Raw genomic sequence first — 23714 nt, forward strand, 5'->3', positions numbered from 1 at the left:
CCCCTCCCCTAGGGAACCCTAGGGCGCCTCCTCCACCCCCTTCCCCCTATATATAGTGAGGGAGAGAGAGGGCAGCCGCACCCCTTCCCCGGCGCAGCCCCTCCCCCTCTCCTACACCTCATCCTCCTCTGTAGCGCTTGACGAAGCCCTGCCGGAGAACCATGAGCTCCATCATCACCAAGCCGTCGTGCTGTCGGAGTTCTCCCTCAACTTCTCCTCTCCCCTTGCTGGATCAAGAAGGAGGAGACGTCCCCGGGCTGTACATGTGTTGAACAAGGAGGCGCCGTTGTTCGGCGCTTAGATCGGAATCTACCGCGATCTGAATCGCTGCGTGTACGACTCCACCAACCACGTTCTTGGAACGCTTCCGCTTAGCGATCTTCAAGGGTATGAAGATGCACTCCCTCTCTCTCGTTGCTAGTATCTCCTAGATTGATCTTGGTGACACGTAGGAAATTTTTGAATTATTGCTATATTCCCCAACAGTGGTATCAGAGCTAGGTCTATGCGTAGATTCTATGCACGAGTAGAGCACAAAGTAGTTATGGGCGGTGATTTGTTCAATTTGCTTGCCGTTACTAGTCTTATCTTGATTCGGCGGCATTGTGGGATGAAGCGGCCCGGACCGACCTTACACGTACACTTACGTGAGACAGGTTCCACCGACTGACATGCACTTGATGCATAAGGTGGCTAGCGGGTGTCTGTCTCTCCCACTTTAGTCGGATTAGATTCGATGAAGAGGGCCCTTATGAAGGGTAAATAGCAATTGGCATATCATCGTTGTGGCTTTTGCATAGGTAAGAAACGTTCTTGCTAGAAACCCATAGCAGCCACGTAAAACATGCAACAACAATTAGAGGATGTCTAACTTGTTTTTGCAGGGTATGCTATGTGATGTGATATGGCCAAAAGGATGTGATGAATTATATAAATGTGATGTATGAGATTGATCATGTTCTTGTAATAGGAATCACGACTTGCATGTTGATGAGTATGACAACCGGCAGGAGCCATAGAAGTTGTCTTAATTTATTGTATGACCTACATGTCAATGAAAAACGCCATGTAATTACTTTACTTTATTGCTAACCGTTAGCCATAGTAGTAGAAGTAATAGTTGGCGAGACAACTTCATGAAGACACGATGATGGAGATCATGGTGTCATGCCGGTGACGAAGGTGATCATGCCGCGCCTCGAAGATGGAGATCAAAAGGCGCAAGATGATATTGGTCATATCATGTCACTTTATGATTTGCATGTGATGTTTGTCATGTTTACATCTTATTTGCTTAGAACGACGGTAGCATAAATAAGATGATCCCTCGCTAACATTTCAAGAAATTGTTCCCCCTAACTGTGCACCGTTGCGAAGGTTCGTTGTTTCGAAGCACCACGTGATGATCGGGTGTGATAGATTCTAACGTTAGCATACAACGAGTGTAAGCCAGATTTACACATGCGAAACACTTAGGTTGACTTGACGAGCCTAGCATGTACAGACATGGCCTCGGAACACAAGAGACCGAAAGATCGAACATGAGTCGTATAGTAGATGCGATCAACATGAAGATGTTCACTAATGATGACTAGTCTGTCTCACGTGATGATCGGACACAGCCTAGTTGACTCGGATCATGCATCACTTAGATGACTAGAGGGATGTCTATCTAAGTGGGAGTTCATTAAATAATCAGATGAACTTAATTATCATGAACATAATCAAAAGGTCTTTGAAAATTATGTCGTAGCTTACACTTTAGTTCTACTGTTTAAGATATGTTCCTAGAGAAAATTTAGTTGAAAGTTGATAGTAGAAATTATGCGGACTGGGTCCGTCAACTGAGGATTATCCTCATTGCTGCGCAGAAGGCTTATGTCCTTAATGCACCGCTCGGTGTGCTGAACCTCGAGCGTCATCTGTAGATGTTGGGAAACATCTGACATCCACGTTTTGATGACTACATGATAGTTCAGTGCGTAATGCTAACGGTTTAGAATTGTGGCACCAAAGACGTTTTTGAAACGTCACAAAACATATGAGATGTTCCAAAGACTGAAATTGGGATTTCAGACTAGTGCCCGCGTCAAGAGGTATGAGGCCTCTGACAAGTTTCTTAAGCCTGCAAACTAAGGGAGAAAAGCTCAATTGTTGAGCATGTGCTCAGATTGTGTGAGTACTACAATCACTTGAATCGAGTGGGAGTTAATCTTCCAGATGAGATAGTGATGGTTCTCCATAGTCACTGCCACCAAGCTATTAGAGCTTCGTGATGAACTATAACATATCAGGGATAGACATGATGATCCTTGAGCAACTCATGATGTTTGACACCGCGAAAGTAGAAATCAAGTAGGAGCATCAATTGTTGATGGTTAAACCACTAGTTTCAAGAAGGGCAAGGGAAAGAAGGGATACTTCATGAAATGGCAAATCAGTTGCTGCTCTAGTGAAGAAACCCAAGGTTGAACCCAAACCCGAGACTAAGTGCTCCTGTAATGAGGGGAACGGTCACTGAAGCAGAACTACACTAGATACTTGGTAGATGAGAAGGCTGGCAAGGTCGACAGAGGTATTTTGAATATACATTATATTATTGTATACTTTACTAGTACTCCTAGCAGCACCAGGGTAAAAAAATACCAATTCGGTTGCTAAGTGTTAGTAACTCGAAATAAAAGGCTGCGGAGACTAGCTAAAGGTGAGATGACGATATGTGTTGGAAGTGTTTTCAAGGTTGATGTGATCAAACATCGCACGCTCCCTCTACCATCGGGATTGGTGTTAAACCTAAATAATTGTTATTTGGTGTTTGTGTTGAGCATAGACATGATTGGGTTATGTTTATCGCAATATGGTTATTCATTTAAGAAGAATAATGGTTACTCTATTTATTTGAATAATACCTTCAATGGTATTGCATCTAAAATGAATGGTTTATTGAATCTCGATCGTAGTGATACACATGTTCATGCCAAAAGATATAAGATAGTAATGATAGTACCACATACTTGTGGCACTGCCATTTGAGTCATATTGGTATAAAACGCATGAAGAAGCTCCATGTTGATGGATCTTTGGACTCACTCGTTTTTTGAAAGATTGAGACATGCGAACCATGTCTATTGGTATATATGCATGAAGAAACTCCATACAGATGGATCGTTTGGACTCACTTGATTTTGAATCACTTGAGACATGCAAATCATAGCACATGGGCAAGATGACTGAAAGGCCTCGTTTTCAGTAAGATGGAACAAGAAAGCAACTTTTTGGAAGTAATACATTTTGATGTGTGCAGTCCAATGAGTGCTGAGGCACGCAGTGGATATCGTTATGTTCTTACTTCACAGATGATTTGAGTAGATACTGGGTATATTTACTTGATGAAACAAAAGTCTGAATTATTGAAAGGTTCAAGTAATTTCAGAGTGAAGTTGAAGATCATCGTGACAAGAGGATAAAATGTCTATGATATGATCATATAGATGAATATCTGAGTTACGTGTTTGGTACACAATTAAGACATTGTGGAAGTTGTTTCACAACTAATGCCGCCTGGAACACCATAGTGTGATGGTGTGTCCGAACATCATAGCTGCACCCTATTGGATGTGGTGCATACCATGATGTCTCTTATTGAATTACCACTATCGTTTATGGGTTATACATTAGATACAACCACATTTACTTTAAATAGGGCACCACACAATTCCGTTGAGACGACACCATATGAACTATGGTTTAGAAAAACCTAAGCTGCCGTTTCTTAAAAGTTTGGGGCTGCGATGCTTGTGTGAAAAAGTTTTAGGCTGATAAGCTCGAACCCAAAGAGGATAAATGCATCTTCATAGAATACCCAATACAGTTGGGTATACCTCCTATTTTAGATCCGGAAGCAAAAGTGATTGTTTCTAGAAACAGGTCCTTTCTCGAGGAAAAGTTTCTCTCGAATGAATTGAGTGGGAGGATGGTGGAGACTTGATAAGGTTGTTGAACCGTCACCTCAACTAGTGTGTAGCAGGGCACAGGAAGTTGTTCCTGTGGCGCCTACACCAATTGAAGTGGAAGCTGATGATAGTGATCATAAAACTTTGTATCAAGTCACTACCAAACCTCGTAGGTCGACAAGGATGCGTACTATTCCAGAGTGGTACGTAACCCTGTCTTAAAGGTCATGTTATTGGACAACGATGAACCTATGAGCTATGAAGAAGCGATGGTGGGCCGAGATTCCAACAAATGGCTGGAAGCCATGAAATCCGAGATAGGATCCATGTATGGACTTTGGTGGACTTGCCCGTTGAACGGCAAGCCATTGAGAATAAACGGATCTTTAAGAAGAAGACAGACGCTGATGGTAATGTCACCATTTGTGAAGCTCGACTTGTCTCAAAAGATGTTTCCGACAAGTTCAAGGAGTTGACTATGGTGAGACTTTCTCACTCGTAGCGATGCTAAGAGTCTGTTGGGATTGTATTAGCAGTTACTGCATTATTTATGAAATCTTGCAGATAGGATGTCAAAACATTGTTTCCTCGACAATTTTCTTGAGGAAAGGTTGTATGTGATACAACCAGAAGGGTTTTGTCAATCCTAAAAGATGCTAACAAGTATGCAAAGCTTCAGCGATCCTCTAAGGACTGGAGTAAGCATCTCGGAGTTGGAATGTACGCTTTGATGAGATGATCAAAGATTTTGGGTTTATACAAGGTTTATGAGAAACTTGTATTTCCAAAGAAGTGAGTGGGAGCATTATAGAGTTTTTGATGAGTATATGTTGTCAACATATTGTTGATCAGAAATGATGTAGAATTTCTGTAAAGCATATAGGGTTATTTGAAAAGTGTTTTTCAATGGAAAACCTGGATTAAGCTACTTGAACATTGAGCATCAAGATCTATAAGGATAGATCAAAGACGCTTAATAGTACTTTTAAATGAATACATACCGTGACAAGATTTTGAAGGAGTTCAAAATAGACCAGCAAAGAAGGAGTTCTTAGCTGTGTCACAAGGTGTGAGTATTGAGTAAGACTCAAGACCCGACCACGGCAAAAAAAGAGAGAGAAAGGACGAAGGTCGTCCCCTATGCTTTAGACATAGGCTCTACAGTATGCTATGTTGTGTACCGCACCTGAAGTGTGCCTTGCCATGAGTCAGTCAAGGGGTACAAGAGTGATCCAGGAATGGATCACATGACAGCGGTCAAACTTATCCTTAGTAACTAGTGGACTAAGGAATTTTCTCGATTATGGAGGTGGTAAAGAGTTCATCGTAAAGGGTTACGTTGATGCAAACTTTGACACTAATCCGGATGACTCTGAGTAGCAAACCGGATTCGTATAGTAGAGCAGTTATTTGGAATAGCTCCAAGTAGCGCGTGGTAGCTGCATCTCCAACATCACATAGATATTTGTAAAGCACAAATGGATCTGAAAGGTTCATACCCATTGACTAATAAACCTCGTTCGCAAGCGAGATATGAACAAACCCCATGGGTGTTGGATTCATTACAATCACATAGTGATGTGACCTAGATTATTGACTCTAGTGCAAGTGAGAGACTATTGGAAATATGCCCTAGAGGCAATAATAAAATGGTTATTATTGTATTTCCTTGTTCATGATAATTGTCTATTGTTCATGCTATAATTGTATTAACTGGAAACCGTAATACATGTGTGAATACATAGACCACAACACGTCCCTAGTAAGCCTCTAGTTGACTAGCTCGTTGATCAATAGATGGCTATGGTTTCCTGACCAGGGACATTGGATGTCGTTGATAACGGGATCACATCATTAGGAGAATGATGTGATGGACAAGACCCAATCCTAAGCATAGCACAAGATCATATAGTTCGTCTGCTAAAGCTTTTCTAATGTCAAGTATCATTTACTTAGACCATGAGATTGTGCAACTCCCGGATACCGTAGGAATGCTTTGGGTGTGCCAAACGTCACAACGTAACTGGGTGGCTATAAAGGCACACTACGGGTATCTCCGAAAGTGTCTTTTTGAGTTGGCACGAATCGAGACTGGGATTTGTCACTCCGTATGACGAAGAGGTATCTCTGGGCCCACTCGGTAATGCATCACCATAATGAGCTCAATGTGACTAAGGAGTTAGCCACGGGATGATGTGTTACAGAACGAGTAAAGAGGCTTGCCGGTAACAAGATTGAACGAGGTATGGGGATACCGACGATCGAATCTTGGGCAAGTAACATACCGATAGACAAAGGGAATTGTATACGGGATTGATTGAATCCCCGACATCATGGTTCATCCGATGAGATCATCGTGGAACATGTGGGAGCCAATATGGGTATCCAGATCCCGCTATTGGTTATTGGCCAGAGAGATGTCTTGGTCATGTCTGCATGGTTCCCGAACCCGTAGGGTCTACACACTTAAGGTTCGGTGACGCTAGAGTTGTTATGGGAAATAGTATGTGGTTACCGAAGGTTGTTCAGAGTCCTGGATGAGATCTCGGACGTGACGAGGAGTTCCGGAATGGTCCGTAGGTGAAGATCGATATATTGGACGAAGGGTATTGGAGTCCGGAATTGTTTCGTGGGTACCGGGTGACGACCAGCTTGTCAGAAAGGGGTTTTGGAGGCCCCGGCAAGCGTTGGGGGCCCTTATGGGCCAAGGGGAGGGGGCACATCAGCCCACTAAGGGGTTGAGCACCCCTCCCACCCCATCTCACGTAACTTTGAGAGGTGGGGGTGCCTCCCCTAGGGCAGCCACCCCTCCCGGCTTGGGGGGCAAGTTTCCTAGGGGTGGGGGTGTTGGGGAATGTAGTAATTTCAAAAAAATTCCTACGCACACACAAGATCATGGTGATGCACAGCAACAAGAGGGGAGAGTGTTGTCTACGTACCCTCGTAGACTAACAGCAGAAGCGTTATGACAACGCGGTTGATGTAGTCGTACGTCTTCACGGCCCGACCGATCAAGCACCGAAACTATGGCACCTCCGAGTTCTAGCACACGTTCAGCTCGGTGACGATCCTCGGACTTTGATCAGCACGACGGCGTGGTGACGATCTTGATGTTCTAATGTCGCAGGGCTTCACCTAAGCACCACTACAATATTATCAAGGACTACGGTGGAGGGGGGCACCGCACACGGCTAAGAGAACGATCTTGAAGATCAACTTGTGTGTCTAGAGGTGCCCCCCTGCCCCTGTATATAAAGGAGGAAGGGGGGGTGCGGCCGGCCCTAGGAGGAGGCGCGTCGGAGGAGTCCTACTCCTACCGGGAGTAGGACTCCCCCCCTTTCCCTAGTTGGATTAGGACTTGGGGGGGAAGGAGGAGAGGGAAGAAAGGAAAGGGGGGGGGGGGCGCCGCCCCCCTCCTTGTCCAATTCGGACTTGGGGGGGGGAGGGGCGCGCGGCAGCCCCTAGGCCTCCTCTCCTCTTCCTCCACTAGGCCCATTAAGGCCCATTAGGTTACCGGGGGGGGGGTCCGGTAACCTCCCGGTACTCCGGTAAAATGCCGATTTCACCCGGAACACTTTCGATGTCCAAACATAGGCTTCCAATATATCAATCGTTATGTCTCGACCATTTCGAGACTCCTCGTCATGTCCGTGGTCACATCCGGGACTCCGAACAAACTTCGGTACATCAAAATATATAAACTCATAATGAAAAAGTCATCGTAACGTTAAGCGTGCGGACGCTACGGATTCAAGAACAATGTAGACATGACCGAGACACGTCTCCGGTCAATAACCAATAGCGGAACCTGGATGCTCATATTGGCTCCTACATATTCTACGAAGATCTTTATCAGTCAGACCGCATAACAAAATATGTTGTTCCCTTTGTCATCGGTATGTTACTTGCCCGAGATTCGATCGTCGGTATCTCAATACCTAGTTCAATCTCGTTACCGGCAAGTCTCTTTACTCGTTTCGTAATACATCATCTCGCAACTAACTTATTAGTTGCAATGCTTGCAAGGCTTATGTGATGTGCATTACCGAGAGGGCCCAGAGATACCTCTCCGACAATCGGAGTGACAAATCCTAATCTCGAAATACGCCAACCCAACATGTACCTTTGGAGACACCTGTAGAGCTCCTTTATAATCACCTAGTTACGTTGTGACGTTTGGTAGCACACAAAGTGTTCCTCTGGCAAACGGGAGTTGCATAATCTCATAGTCATAGGAACATGTATAAGTCATGAAGAAAGCATTAGCAACATACTAAACGATCGGGTGCTAAGCTAATGGAATGGGTCATGTCAATCACATCATTCTCCTAATGATGTGACCCCGTTAATCAAATGACAACACATGTCTATGGTTAGGAAACATAACCATCTTCGATTAACGAGCTAGTCAAGTAGAGGCACACTAGTGACGTTTAGTTTGTCTATGTATTCACACAAGTATTATGTTTCCGGATAATACAATTCTAGCATGAATAATAAACATTTATCATGATATAAGGAAATAAATAATAACTTTATTATTGCCTCTAGGGCATATTTTCTTCAGTCTCCCACTTGCACTAGAGTCAATAATCTAGATTACACAGTAATGATTCTAACACCCATGGAGCTTTGGTGCTGATCATGTTTTGATCGTGGAAGAGGATTTGTCAACGGGTCTGCTACATTCAGATCAGTATGTATCTTGCAAATCTCTATGTCTCCCACCTGGACTAGATCCCGGATGGAATTGAAGCGTCTCTTGATGTGCTTGGTTCTCTTGTGAAATCTGGATTCCTTTGCCAAGGCAATTGCACCAGTATTGTCACAAAAGATTTTCATTGGACCCGATGCACTAGGTATGACACCTAGATCGGATATGAACTCTACTCTGCTTCACATGTAGATCCCGCCACAACGCTTTGTTTAGAACTACACCAACTGACAGCTCCACCATTTAATGTAAACACGTATCCGGTTTGCGATTTAGAATCGTCCGGATCAGTGTCAAAGCTTGCATCAACGTAACCATTTACGATGAGCTCTTTGTCACCTCCATATACGAGAAACATATCCTTAGTCCTTTTCAGGTATTTCAGGATGTTCTTGACCGTTGTCTAGTGATCCACTCCTGGATTACTTTGGTACTTCCCTACTAAACTTATAGCAAGACATACATCAGGTCTGGTACACAGCATTGCATACATGATAGAGCCTATGGCTGAAGCATAGGGAACATCTTTCATTTTCTCTCTATCTTCTGCAGTGGTCGGGCTTTGAGTCTTACTCAATTTCACACCTTGTAACACAGGCAAGAATCCTTTCTTTGCTTGATCCATTTTGAACTTCTTCAAAACTTTGTCAAGGTATGTGCTTTGTGAAAGTCCAATTAAGCGTCTTGATCTATCTCTATAGATCTTAATGCCCAATATGTAAGCAGCTTCACCGAGGTCTTTCATTGAAAAACTTTTATTCAAATATCCCTTTATGCTATCCAGAAATTCTATATCATTTCCGATTAGTAATATGTCATCTACATATAATATCAGAAATGCTACAGAGCTCCCACTCACTTTCTTGTAAATACAGGCTTCTCCAAAGTCTATACAAAACCAAATGCTTTGATCACATTATCAAAGCGTTTATTCCAACTCCGAGAGGCTTGCACCAGTCCATAAATGGATCGCTGGAGCTTGCACACTTTGTTAGCTCCCTTTGAATCGACAAAACCTTCTGGTTGCATCATATACAACTCTTCTTCCAGAAATCCATTCAGGAATGCAGTTTTGACATCCATCTGCCAAATTTCATAATCATAAAATGCGGCAATTGCTAACATGATTCGGACAGACTTAAGCATCGCTACGGGTGAGAAGGTCTCATCGTAGTCAATCCCTTGAACTTGTCAAAAACCTTTTGCGACAAGTCGAGCTTTGTAGACAGTAACATTACCGTCAGCGTCAGTCTTCTTCTTGAAGATCCATTTATTCTCAATTGCTTGCGGATCATTGGGCAAGTCAACCAAAGTCCATACTTTGTTCTCATACATGGATCCCATCTCAGATTCCATGGCTTCAAGCCATTTTGCGGAATCTGGGCTCACCATCGCTTCTTCATAGTTTGTAGGTTCATCATGATCTAGTAGCATGACTTCCAAAACAGGATTACCGTACCACTCTGGTGCGGATCTTACTCTGGTTGATCTACGAGGTTCAGTAGTATCTTGTTCTAAAGTTTCATGATCATCATGATTAGCTTCCTCACTAATTGGTGTAGGTGTCACAGAAACCGGTTTCTGTGATGTACTACTTTCCAATAAGTGAGCAGGTACAGTTACCTCATCAAGTTCTACTTTCCTCCCACTCACTTCTTTCGAGAGAAACTCCTTCTCTAGAAAGTTTCCGAATTTAGCAACAAAAGTCTTGCCTTCGGATCTGTGATAGAAGGTGTATCCAATAGTTTCCTTTCGATATCCTATGAAGACACATTTCTCCGATTTGGGTTCGAGCTTATCAGGTTGAAGCTTTTTCACATAAGCATCGCAGCCCCAAACTTTTAGAAACGACAACTTTGGTTTCTTGCCAAACCACAGTTCATAAGGCGTCGTCTCAACGGATTTTGATGGTGTGTCACAGCCCCAGTTCAGCCCTTGCTTGTCTTTGCATCATCATCTTGCATCATGATTAAATTCCATTAAAATTTGAAATGGGGATTGCCTAAACCCTAGCATTAAAGGTTTTAACTAGGTTCAAACTTAAAACTTTTCAATGAACCCAAAATGCCCTTCATAAATGTCCACCATCTTTGGTCCTGGCTAAACCCTCTGCCAAAAATGGTTTCATATTTTTGGAGGCTATTCTGGATTTTTGAATTAAATCATAAGTATTTGAATTTGGACATTTAAATTCTATAAAATATTTTAAATGTCCAAATAATCTTGAAAGCATTTGAGGGCTATTGGAAATAGTTTCAAAAGTGCCCACAATTATTTTCAGGATTTTACAAAATGAATTAGTATTTTTACTAATTCAAAACAGAAAAGAAAAAAATAGAAAACAGAAACTAAATTAAGAGAGAGAGAGAGTAACCTCACCTGCAGCCCACCTGGCCGGCCCAGCTGGCAGCCTAGCCAACTGGCCCAGCCCACCGGGGGCATGCTTGTCTTCTTCCCCTTGCCAGCGCACGAAGCAGCTCGGTGGCGAGCGCCGACGACGTGCCTGGCCACCTCCTGTGTGTTACTGCCTCCCCGACGTCGCCCTGGAGACGCCACGCGCCCCCCAGGCCCTCTCAGCCTCTCCCCGTGCTCCTCTTCCTCCTCTGGCTCTCCTCCCGCACGCACCCGAGAGCCATCGTCGCCGCCGCTCGCTGCTGTCATGGCCACGGCCACTGCCTCGCCTCACTGATGTGCTCAGACGCTCCGCCTCGACCCCCTCTTCCTCTCCACCGCGCCACGCCCCGCCGGAAGCCCTGCAGCGCCGTCCCCGACATCGTCTTCAACCTCTGGCCGCCGGCGAACTCTTCGGGAATTCGCGAGCTTCAGCTCATCCCCGGCCTCGCTGTTGCCTCTACTGGAATCGCCGTGAGCCCCTGTGTCTTTCCCCTCTCTCCCCGTGCTCGCCCGCGCCTTCTGGCCACCGTGGCCATCGGAGCCGATTGCTCCTCGCCGCCGGCCATGTCGCCGCCGCGGCTACAGCCGTGCAAGCACGCGCCCGAGCTTACCGCTGAGATCACCGCACCCCCACGAGTCCAACACGCCTAACCGCGGCTCCTGCCGTTCCCTGCAACGCCGATCCGCTCAACTCTCAAACTCCGGTCGTCGCCGCCGTCGTTTTAGTCCACTAGAGCTGCTGCTGTGAGCACCACTGGACCCGGACGAGTCCCCTCGTCACATAGAGCCTCTCGGCCGCTAATTTGGTCACCAGAGGGCAAAATCCGAGCCCCTCCGCCGTCTCGGCCTCGCCGGCGACTCAACGCCGGCAAGGTTGACCCCTGTTTGACCTCCCCGGCGTCCTGACGTGTGGGCCCGGGCCCCTGTTTAATTAGTGCTAGGTAATTAGTGTTAATTAACTTAGTTAACCAGATGAGCCACTGACATGTGGGCCCAGCCCTAGATTAGTTAAGTTAATCACCTACTTAGCACTAACAGGCACTGTTAGTTAGATGTGACACCGACACGTGGGTCCCACAGGTCAGGTTTGACCTGGACCGGCCCTGTTGACCTGCTGACGTCGGCATGACCTAATGCTGACGCAGTATTACTTTTCGGGATTTAATTTAATTTAGGAAATTCCAGGAAATGTTTAAAACTTTAAAAATTCATAGAAAATCAACAGTAGCTCAGAATGAAATAATTTATATATGAAAAATTATCAGAAAAATTCAAGGAATCTGTTTATGGCATTTTCATGCATGTTAGAACAACTTATGACTGTTGTTTAGGCCAAATCATATCAATGGAATTTAAACTCTCACATATGGAGTTTGAATTTGAACCTAGGGTTCAAACCAACTCCATTTAACATGTTGCTAGTTGCATTAGCTCAAACCACAACATATTGACATGTCATGATCATGCATCATATTGTGCATTGCATTGATTGTGTTTCTTTCTCTGTTGCCGGTATTTGTTCCCTCTCGATAGACGTGGTTTCGACGATGAGATCGATGACACCGATGAAGAACTATATTATCTTCAGGAGTGCCAGGCAAGCAAAACCCCCTTGTTCATTCCGATACAATCCCACTCTCTCGCTCCTGCTCTCTTTTACTGCATTAGGACAACAACATTTCAACTGTTACATGTTGCGGTAGCTGAACCCCTTTCCTCTGCATGACCTGTCATTGCCACAGTAAATAGATGAAACCCACTAGCATGAGTAGGAGTTGTTTGAGCCCTGATGTGCCTACTCATTCATGCTTGTTTGTCATGCCTGCTATTGCTTAGAGTTGTGTCAGGTCTGATTCATCGAGGATGAATTGGAATGTGTTGAACATGTCCTACTGTGTGTGAGCTAAGTGTGTGAACATGATTTGGTAAAGGTAGCGGTGAGAGGCCATGTAGGAGTACATGGTGGGTTGTCTCATTGCAGCCGTCCTCAGGAACTAAGTTCTGTGTTTGTGATCCATGAACAGTTACTACCACACAATGGAATGCTTAAGTGCCCCTCTCGATTTATTAATCAACCTGATCTCTGTCCAGGAGTTGCAACTAGTTTCTGGTGTTTGTAGGTCGTGCTAGTAGTCTACCAAGTGGTACCCGGTACAGGTGGGCTTGGGACAGACTAGGCACTGTGGCACGGTGTACCAAGCATAGATCCATCCGTCGAGGTAGGCTTGGGAACCCTGCACACATCGTTTGGGGCCGTGAGCGACACCCCGGCCGGATCTCCTTGCGGATGGAACCCGAATAGGCGATAAACCTGGACTAGAGACTTGTGTGGTTAGTCAGGTCGTGGCCGACTCCCTCGCCAGGCTTCCGCTTGAAGGTTGCCGAGATACACGACGTGTACATGGTGGTAAGTGGCGAGAGCGTGTGTGAAGAAGTACACCCCTGCAGGGTTATCATTATCTATTCGAATAGCCGGATTTCTCGGATATGGAAACTTGGACCCCTTGCATAGTTCATAGACAACTGAAAGTGGATACTCTAAAACTCGCAAGATAAGCGTGAGTGTTATGGATGGCGTTCTTGTAGGGAGACGGGAACGGATCCATAGTGGTGTATTGATATGGTGAATATGTGGACTCGTGTGCGCCACCTCAAAGAGTTACTAGCAGTCGTAGTTCAGGATAGCCACCGAGTCAAAGCTGGCTTGCTGCAGTTAAACTCCACCACCCCCTTTATTGATACCGATGCATATGTAGCTAGTTCTGATGTAAGTCTTGCTGGGTACATTTGTACTCACGTTTGCCTATTTTATGTTTTTGCAGAGAGACGTCAGTCTCGCTAGTAGTTCCGTGTGGACTTCGACATTTAGCTTGATACCTCAGCTACGATCTTGTGCCCTCGGCAGGATCTGGTAGATAGTCAGGCTTCTCAGCCTTCTTCATTTGTAGTTGTCTGTACTCAGACAAGTTAAGCTTCCGCATGTGCTTGTTGCTTGTATGCTCTGTATGTTGGGTCATGAGACCCATGTTTGTAATATCTCGCTCCTCGGAGCCTAAGGAATAAATACTTGAGTCGTAGAGTTATGTTGTGATGCCATGTTGTATTTACACATGTCAAGCATATTGTGTGTATGATTGAAATGCTTGGTATGTGTGGGATCCGACAACCTAGTTGTTTATCCTTGGTAGCCTCTCTTATGGGGAAATGTAGTCTTGTGCTTCCATGAGCCATAGTAGTCCGCTACAGCCCGGTTCACCGGAGTCCTGCTAGCCCAGCACTACTGCTCAGGACACTTGACTGGCCGGCATGTGTTTCACTTCGTTCCTTTGTCTGTCCCTTCGGGGAAATGTCACGCGGTGACATCCGGAGTCCTGCCTAGCCTGCTACAGCCCGGGTTACCGGAGTCCTGTTAGCCCAGTGCTACAGCCCGGATTCACACGCTGCTGACCGACATGCTCGAAGTTGATTCATGTATGCCTGTCCCCATGGGTTAGTGCCGCTTTGGGTTCACGACTAGCCATGTTGGCCCGGGTTCTCTGTCATATGGATGCTAGCGACACTATCATATACGTGAGCCAAAAGACGCAAACGGTTCCGGGCCCTGGTAAGGCGACACCCGTGGGCATAACGTGCGTGAGGCCGCAAAGTGATATGAGGTGTTACCAGCTAGATCGATGTGACTTGGAATCGGGGTCCTGACAGCTTTGGTATCAGAGCCTGACTGCCTGTAGGATTACCAAGCCAAACTGGTCGAAGTCGAGTCTAGAAATGCTTTAGTTATGTAAGGGAATTGATTGTGGAAGGGAACGTAAGGCTCTTTTTACTCCTTATACCTCATGCCCTCTGATCTGAGTCATCCTCTTCTCTTCTACGGGGATTAAGAACTAGGCCTTCTCATCTATCTATCAGGATGACGAGTTACTATGATAGAGACTTATAGGATTGATGGATTAAGCCTCAGTTCAGTTCCTACTACTTCCATATGTTCATAGCTGGCCTCAGAACCTTGATATTGTGATGTTGAGAGGTTATGCCACCATTTTTGCAGGATGTCTCAAAACTTTTTGAGCATTTACAGTCGTTATGCTGTCCGAGTCGTCCCAGGTTTCCAAACAATCTGATGCATTTGCAAAATCCTTTCCCTCTGGTTTTCGATGTTCCTCTAGGCCAGGTTAATCACACTAATTGTGAGTTGAGGTATTCTATTGCCTCGACATATATGTTGGAATTATTATTATGACCCTAGATGTCTTAGTGTGCCACCTAGTAGTCGAACCATGTTTTGCGTTTCCGGTGTGATGATTCTGGCCATTATTCTTAAAAGCATCCCGTGATGCCATTTAGTTAGTAGGCATTATATTCCTGGGTTTTGAACCGAGACTCACCCTACTTGCTTCATGTTGATAGTGTTTGCTAGTTCCTTAGGACATTAGTAAACCTTGTGGTAGACCTTGAGGTTCGTGGTACATCATTCTTCCAGTACCATGAACCAATATGGCAGAAGTTCTTGAACCAAAATATCACAATCAGAGTACTCTTGAGGAGTTCTCCATTCATAATTGTGATTCTGTCAGTTCTACCTTTATGCATGGGTTATCCGGAAGAAACCTGTTGAACTTGATTCGACATACTAATCTATGCATCCACAACTCAGAAAGTTATATGTTCCTTTGAGTTGTCCCTCTTTAGTTGTGCATTCGTGTTAACGATGCTTATTTTTCTCGTGGTCCGTCGAGCCATTCTATTTCAGAATGACTAGGAGAAACAAACTCCAGTACCTCATCCATATCTAGGTTTGGATCAAAGCAGTTGTATTCCGCAGATCAAAATGCCAATCCAGCTTTTGATTATGTTCTACCCTAAAGTATTGCCCTCTTTATGTCAGGAATATCATAGGAATTGCACAACCTCCTATGAACTCTTGATACAGTGATACTTCTCGCCATCATTGTTCATTCCTCAGTCCCGTGCTGTTGCAACCGGAATGCCGACAAGTGAATCGTGATGTGTGAAATCAATACTCCGAGCAACTCGTTGCTTGGTAGTAAATGGACAATTTCTCATTCTTAGCGTGTTGGTTATTGAACTACCATTCTAAGATTGATCATGCTACCTAGTCCATATTTCCGGGTGCACCCATCGACCAAGGAGTTAGGATTGTGACAATCCCTTGCTCTTATGATCGTGTCATCTTGCCTTGAGAAGCAGGATTGTTCCCGAGCTTAATAACATATCGGTGGTTCGTGATGTTCCGAATATCTTCTCGGAAGTATTAACAGGTTGTCACCTGACCGCTATGTTGAGTTCGTGATCAAGTTGGTTTTTCCATAAACCACCCTTTCTCCAAGGATCTGTGCGGGTTACCCCTGAACTAGTTGAATAAGCTAAACAATAACTTGGAGAGTTGGAAGATAAAAGCTTGCCTAACTCAGTTTATTCCAAAGGGATATCTTGCGTGTGTGTGCGTGTGTGTTGAAGAAAGATGATATCTTCATCAATTGATCCTCATGATCAATTGTCGGTGCTATTGTCTTACTCAAACTTTGATTTGAGTGTGGGCTATAGTCAAATCAAATCAGAACCAACGATATTCGTAATGTTGTTTTACTCATGGTTGATTCCTTGAGCATACATCATTATATTCTTTGGGTCTGACCAATGCTATCACCGTGTCCACTTAATTATGGAATTCCATTTATATGGAAACCTGGATGAATTGTTGTTGAGCCCATCGACAACATCCATGTCCTCTCCATGATTTTGTCGAACATTAAGTGAGTGTTGGAAACTTTTGAAAGCATCTCTTCATGCTAGCTCATGAAGTATATGTTTGGATGAAAGAAGTGACTTTCTCTGATTCACGTGCATTTGGTGCAAGTTGCCGCCGTGAGTTTGAGAAAGATTGTTTTTGCTTCCTTTGGAATCATTCCAAGTCAGTTATGCATGTGCGAAGTATACATTGGTTTGTGAGACTAGCCACCTTCATTCTATATGTATCCCTAGCACACAAAGCCACTGATTGATTTGTTCAAGGAAAAGAAGTTCCTTCTTAAGAATCATAACTTATGTTAGGACTTCGCTATCCCCGTTGATGGTTCCCCACCTGAACTCGGTAGTGCTTTATCATAAGACTACTATGTGGTCATGCTTGTCTTGGACAGCATGTTCACATGTGTGTAGCAGAACCAGCTCATGTTTTGGAGCTTGCTATCGTAGTTCATCTCCCGAGAGTCCCGCAACGTTATCTCGTCGACTTGTGTTGCAACCATTCTTTTCTAGACATCATGTCTGAAAAATCCTGTTACCAGCCAGATCTGAATCTCAGACAGATATGATGGCTGGAACATTTCCAAGATCTATGATGTAGGTCCCAATGAGGTTGATGTTCTGGCCGACACACCTAGCCAGAAGATCTATTATTGTAGCATCTTGACTAGTCAATTTCACCATCTTCTCCGTGAGGATCTTGTGCGACTTATTTTAGAAGTTGTTCCTTAGGGATTCTTGTGCTATTGGTATTCCTCGATTATGCTATACCATTCAAATGGTGGAATTGCTCTCGACTGTTGAGTTATCTCCCAGTTACCAGAATCATTCCCAGCATTTGCATTTTGTTCCCAGCCTGTACCACCATTGTGCCATTCTACCATGGACTATCCTTCTCGGTAACCTCTAAAATAAGCCTGTACCACCATTGTGCCTGCATCTTTTGGCTTCAATATTATGAATATGTGTGTCACTACTATCGAGATTTAATAAGAATAGACCACTCTTCAAGGGTGCATGACCATAAAAGATATTACTCATATAAATAGAACAACCATTATTCTCTGATTTAAATGAATAACCGTCTCGCATCAAACAAGATCCAGATATAATGTTCATGCTCAACGCTGGCACCAAATAACAATTATTTAGGTCTAATACTAATCCCGAAGGTAGATGTAGAGGTAGCGTGCCTACCGCGATCACATCGACTTTGGAACCATTTCCCGCGTGCATCGTCACCTCGTCCTTAGCCAATCTTCGCTTAATCTGTAGTCCCCGTTTCGAGTTACAAATATTAGCAACAGAACCAGTATCAAATACTCAGGTGCTACTGCGAGCATTAGTAAGGTACACATCAATAACATGTATATCATATATACATTTGTTCACCTTGCCATCCTTCTTATCCGTCAAATACTTGGGGCTGTTCCGCTTCCAGTGACCAGTCTGCTTGCAGTATAAGCACTCAGTTTCAGGCTTAGGTCCAAATTTGGGTTTCTTCTCCTGAGCAGCAACTTGCTTGCTGTTGTTTTTGGAATTCCCCTTCTTCTATCCTTTGCCCTTTTTCTTGAAACTAGTGGTCTTGTTGACCATCAACACTTGATGCTCCTTCTTGATTTCTACCTCCGCAGCTTTCAGCATTGCGAAGAGCTCGGGAATTGTCTTAACCATCCCTTGCATATTATAGTTCATCACGAAGCTTTTATAGCTAGGTGGAAGTGATTGGAGAATTCTGTCAATGACGCAATCATCTGGAAGATTAACTCCCAATTGAATCAAGTGATTATTATACCCAGACATTTTGAGTATATGCTCACTGACAGAACTGTTCTCCTCCATCTTGCAGCTATAGAACTTATTGGAACTTCATATCTCTCAATCCGGGCATTTGCTTGAAATATTAACTTCAACTCCTGGAACATCTCATATGTTCCATGACGTTCAAAACGTCGTTGAAGTCCCGATTCTAAGCCGTAAAGCATGGCACACTGAATTATCGAGTAGTCATCAGCTTTGCTCTGCCAGACGTTCATAACATCTGGTGTTGCTCCAGCAGCAGGCCTGGCACCCAGCGGTGCTTTCAGGACGTAATTCTTCTGTGCAGCAATGAGGATAATCCTCAAGTTACGGACCCAGTCCGTGTAATTGCTACCATCATATTCCAACTTTGTTTTCTCAAGGAACGCATTAAAATTCAACGGAACAACAGCACGGGCCATCTATCTACAATCAAACATAAACAAGCAAGATACTATCAGGTACTAAGTCCATGATAAATTTAAGTTCAATTAATCATATTACTAAAGAACTCCCACTTATATAGACATCCCTCTAATCCTCTAAGTGACCACGTGATCCAAATCAACTAAACCATGTCCGATCATCACGTGAGATGGAGTAGTTTCATTGGTGAACATCACTATGTTGATCATATCTACTATATGATTCACGCTCGACCTTTCGGTCTCCATGTTCCGAGGCCATATCTGTATATGCTTGGCTCGTCAAGTATAACCTGAGTATTCCGCGTGTGCAACTGTTTTGCACCCGTTGTATTTGAACGTAGAGCCTATCACACCCGATCATCACGTGGTGTCTCAGCACGAAGAACTTTCGCAACGGTGCATACTCAGGGAGAACACTTCTTGATAATTAGTGAGAGGTCATCTTAAAATGCTACCGTCAATCAAAGCAAGATAAGATGCATAAAAGATAAACATCACATGCAATCAATATAAGTGATATGATATGGCCATCATCATCTTGTGCTTGTGATCTCCATCTTCGAAGCACCGTCATGATCACCATCGTCACCGGCGCGACACCTTGATCACCATCGTAGCATCGTTGTCGTCTCGCCAATCTTATGCTTCCACGACTATCGCTACCGCTTAGTGATAAAGTAAAGCATTACAGCGCAATTGCATTGCATACAATAAAGCGACAACCATATGGCTCCTGCCAGTTGCCGATAACTCGGTTACAAAACATGATCATCTCATACAATAAAATTTAGCATCATGTCTTGACCATATCACATCACAACATGCCCTGCAAAAACAAGTTAGACGTCCTCTACTTTGTTGTTGCAAGTTTTACGTGGCTGCTACGGGCTTAAGCAAGAACCAATCTTACCTACGCATCAAAACCACAACGATAGTTTGTCAAGTTGGTGCTGTTTTAACCTTCGCAAGGACCGGACGTAGCCACACTTGGTTCAACTAAAGTTGGAGCAACTGACACCTGCCAACCACCTGTGTGCAAAGCACGTCGGTAGAACCAGTCTCGCGTAAGCGTATGCGTAATGTCGGTCCGGGCCGCTTCATCCAACAATACCGCCGAACCAAAGTATGACATGCTGGTAAGCAGTATGACTTATATCGCCCACAACTCACTTGTGTTCTACTCGTGCATATAACATCAACACATAAAACCTAGGCTCGGATGTCACTATTGGGGAACGTAGTAATTTCAAAAAAAATCTTACGCACACGCAAGATCATGGTGATGCATAGCAACGAGAGGGGAGAGTGTTGTCTACGTACCCTCGTAGACCGACAGCGGAAGCGTTATGACAACGCGGTTGATGTAGTCGTACGTCTTCACGGCCCGACCGATCAAGCACCGAAACTACGGCACCTCCGAGTTCTAGCACACGTTCAGCTCGATGACGATCCCCGGACTCCGATCCAGCAAAGTGTCGGGGAAGAGTTCCGTCAGCACGACAGCGTGGTGACGATCTTGATGTTCTACTGTCGCAGGGCTTCGCCTAAGCACCACTACAATATTATCGATGACTATGGTGGAGGGGGGCACCGCACACGGCTAAGAGAACGATCTTGAAGATCAACTTGTGTGTCTAGAGGTGCCCCCCTGCCCCTGTATATAAAGGAGCAAGGGGGGGTGCGTCCGGCCCTAGGAGGAGGCGCGCCGGAGGAGTCCTACTCCTACCGGAAGCGGGACTCCCCCCTCTTTCCCTAGTTGGATTAGGACTTGGGGGGAAGGAGGAGAGGGAAGAAAGGAAAGGGGGGCGCCGCGCCCCCTCCTTGTCCAATTCGGACTTGGGGGGGGAGGGGCGCGCGGCATCCCCTAGGCCTCCTCTCCTCTTCCTCCACTAGGCCCATTAAGGCCCATTAGGTTACCGGGGGGTTCCGGTAACCTCCCCGTACTCCGGTAAAATGCCGAGTTCACCCGGAATACTTCCGATGTCCAAACATAGGCTTCCAATATATCAACCTTTATGTCTCGACCATTTCGAGACTCCTCGTCATGTCCGTGATCACATCCGGGACTCCGAACAAACTTCGGTACATCAAAATATATAAACTCATAATGAAAAAGTCATCGTAACATTAAGCGTGCAGACCCTACGGGTTCGAGAACAATGTAGACATGACCGAGACACGTCTCCGGTCAATAACCAATAGCGGAACCTGGATGCTCATATTAGCTCCTACATATTCTATGAAGATCTTTATCGGTCAGACCGCATAACAACATATGTTGTTCCCTTTGTCATCGGTATGTTACTTGCCCGAGATTCGATCGTCGGTATCTCAATACCTAGTTCAATCTCGTTACCGGCAAGTCTCTTTACTCGTTTCGTAATACATCATCTCGCAACTAACTTATTAGTTGCAATGCTTGCAAGGCTTATGTGATGTGCATTACCGAGAGGGCCCAGAGATACCTCTCCGACAATCGGAGTGACAAATCCTAATCTCAAAATACGCCAACCCAACATGTACCTTTGGAGACACCTGTAGAGCTCCTTTATAATCACCCAGTTACGTTGTGACGTTTGGTAGCACACAAAGTGTTCCTCCGGCAAACGGGAGTTGCATAATCTCATAGTCATAGGAACATGTATAAGTCATGAAGAAAGCAATAGCAACATACTAAACGATCGGGTGCTAAGCTAATGGAATGGGTCATGTCAATCACATCATTCTCCTAATGATGTGATCCCGTTAATCAAATGACAACACATGTCTATGGTTAGGAAACATAACCATCTTCGATTAACGAGCTAGTCAAGTAGAGGCACACTAGTGACGTTTAGTTTGTCTATGTATTCACACAAGTATTATGTTTCCGGATAATACAATTCTAGCATGAATAATAAACATTTATCATGATATAAGGAAATAAATAATAACTTTATTATTGCCTCTAGGGCATATTTCCTTCAGGGGGCGCCCAAACCCATCTAGGGTTTTCCCTGTGGCCGCCGCCCCTCCCCTAGGGAACCCTAGGGCGCCTCCTCCACCCCCCTTCCCCTATATATAGTGAGGGAGTGAGAGGGCAGCCGCACCCCTTCCCTGGCGCAGGCCCTCCCCCTCTCCTACACCTCATCCTCCTCCGTAGCGCTTGGCGAAGCCTTGCCGAAGAACCACGAGCTCCATCACCACCAAGCCGTCGTGCTGTCGGAGTTCCCCCTCAACTTATTCTCTCCCCTTGCTGGATCAAGGAGGAGACGTCTCCGGGCTGTACGTGTGTTGAACGCGGAGGCGCTGTTGTTCGACGCTTAGATCGGAATCTACCGTGATCTGAATCGCTGCATGTACGACTCCACCAACCGCGTTCTTATAACGCTTTCGCTTAGCGATCTTCAAGGGTATGAAGGTGCACTCCTTCTCTCTCGTTGCTTGTATCTCCTAGATTGATCTTGGTGACACGTAGGAAATTTTTGTATTATTGTTACGTTCCCCAACAGTGAATCCATATGTGGTTGTTACTTCACAAGGAGGAGCACGTGCCCATGGCCTTTCAGCGCAACTGATGGGAGATTGTCTCTCCGAATTTCTTCAACCGATTTGATTGGCAACATGCTATACATTTTGTGATGCATAAAGAGACGTGAAGTTTTTGCACCTGAGCTCAAATGAGCTCTGATGAACAGTAAAATCAAAAAATAATTACAAAATGTTCAAAAAATCTTATTTTTAATGTAAAACTTTGACAAATGTTCTAAAGTTTGCAAGTTTCATCATGAAATCACATTTCTTGAAGTCATGGCAAAAAAAGTCGATACTTTGAAAATGCTACTTTCAAAAGCATTTTGGAGCACTAATTTATTTATTTTTTGCCATGACTTCCACAAATGTGATTTCATGATGAAATTTTGTAAGCTCTTAGAACATTTGTCAACGTTTTCCACAAACAAAAAAAAGATTTTTTTTGAACATTTTGAAAATATTTTTCCAAGTCACTGTTCATCCCAAGCTCATTTGAGCTCGGATGTAGAAAGAGACTTTCGTGCATAATACTCATTTTTCTACGTCCTTTTTCATTTGCCCATGGGCAGCCACTAGAGGCATTTTATTTGTTGAACTTTATTGAACCCGAACGATGAACTTTAAAATAATTAGTAAAGTCAATGAGCTTCACCTGATGCAGAGGTCGATGGTGTTCCCTTCTTTTCTAAAAATAAAATAAATACGTACTCTCGTATTGCCTGCTAACTCACCCTGTGGGCAAAGGTTTACACATACGAGTAAATTTTTATAAAGATATAAGTTTATTTGTGGCCTACAAAAAAGACAAATATGTGAATATAATTGATTTTGTCTACATACATATACATAACCGTTATGGGCTTAGTTTATAGTTATAATTCAAAGGGATAACTAATTTTATGCCCCTACTTGTGCCCCACTCGGCAGTTTTACCCTAATTTTCAAAAACCCTCGGTTATATCCAAGCCACTTTGCTCCTTTTATGCTTTTGCCCTTTGACCTTCATTTTGAAAACTTCGTAGAAAATTCATACTAACTCGAAAAAATGCAAATAAAACATCAAAATGTTCAGAAAAAGCATCACCTAGATGGGCATGTCATTTGCATTCATGACTAAAGTGTTGGGAAGTCCCTACCTCAGTTTGA

Source organism: Triticum aestivum, chromosome 7A (genome assembly GCF_018294505.1).
Source record: "Triticum aestivum cultivar Chinese Spring chromosome 7A, IWGSC CS RefSeq v2.1, whole genome shotgun sequence".
In the NCBI taxonomy this organism is placed as follows: Eukaryota; Viridiplantae; Streptophyta; class Magnoliopsida; order Poales; family Poaceae; genus Triticum; species Triticum aestivum.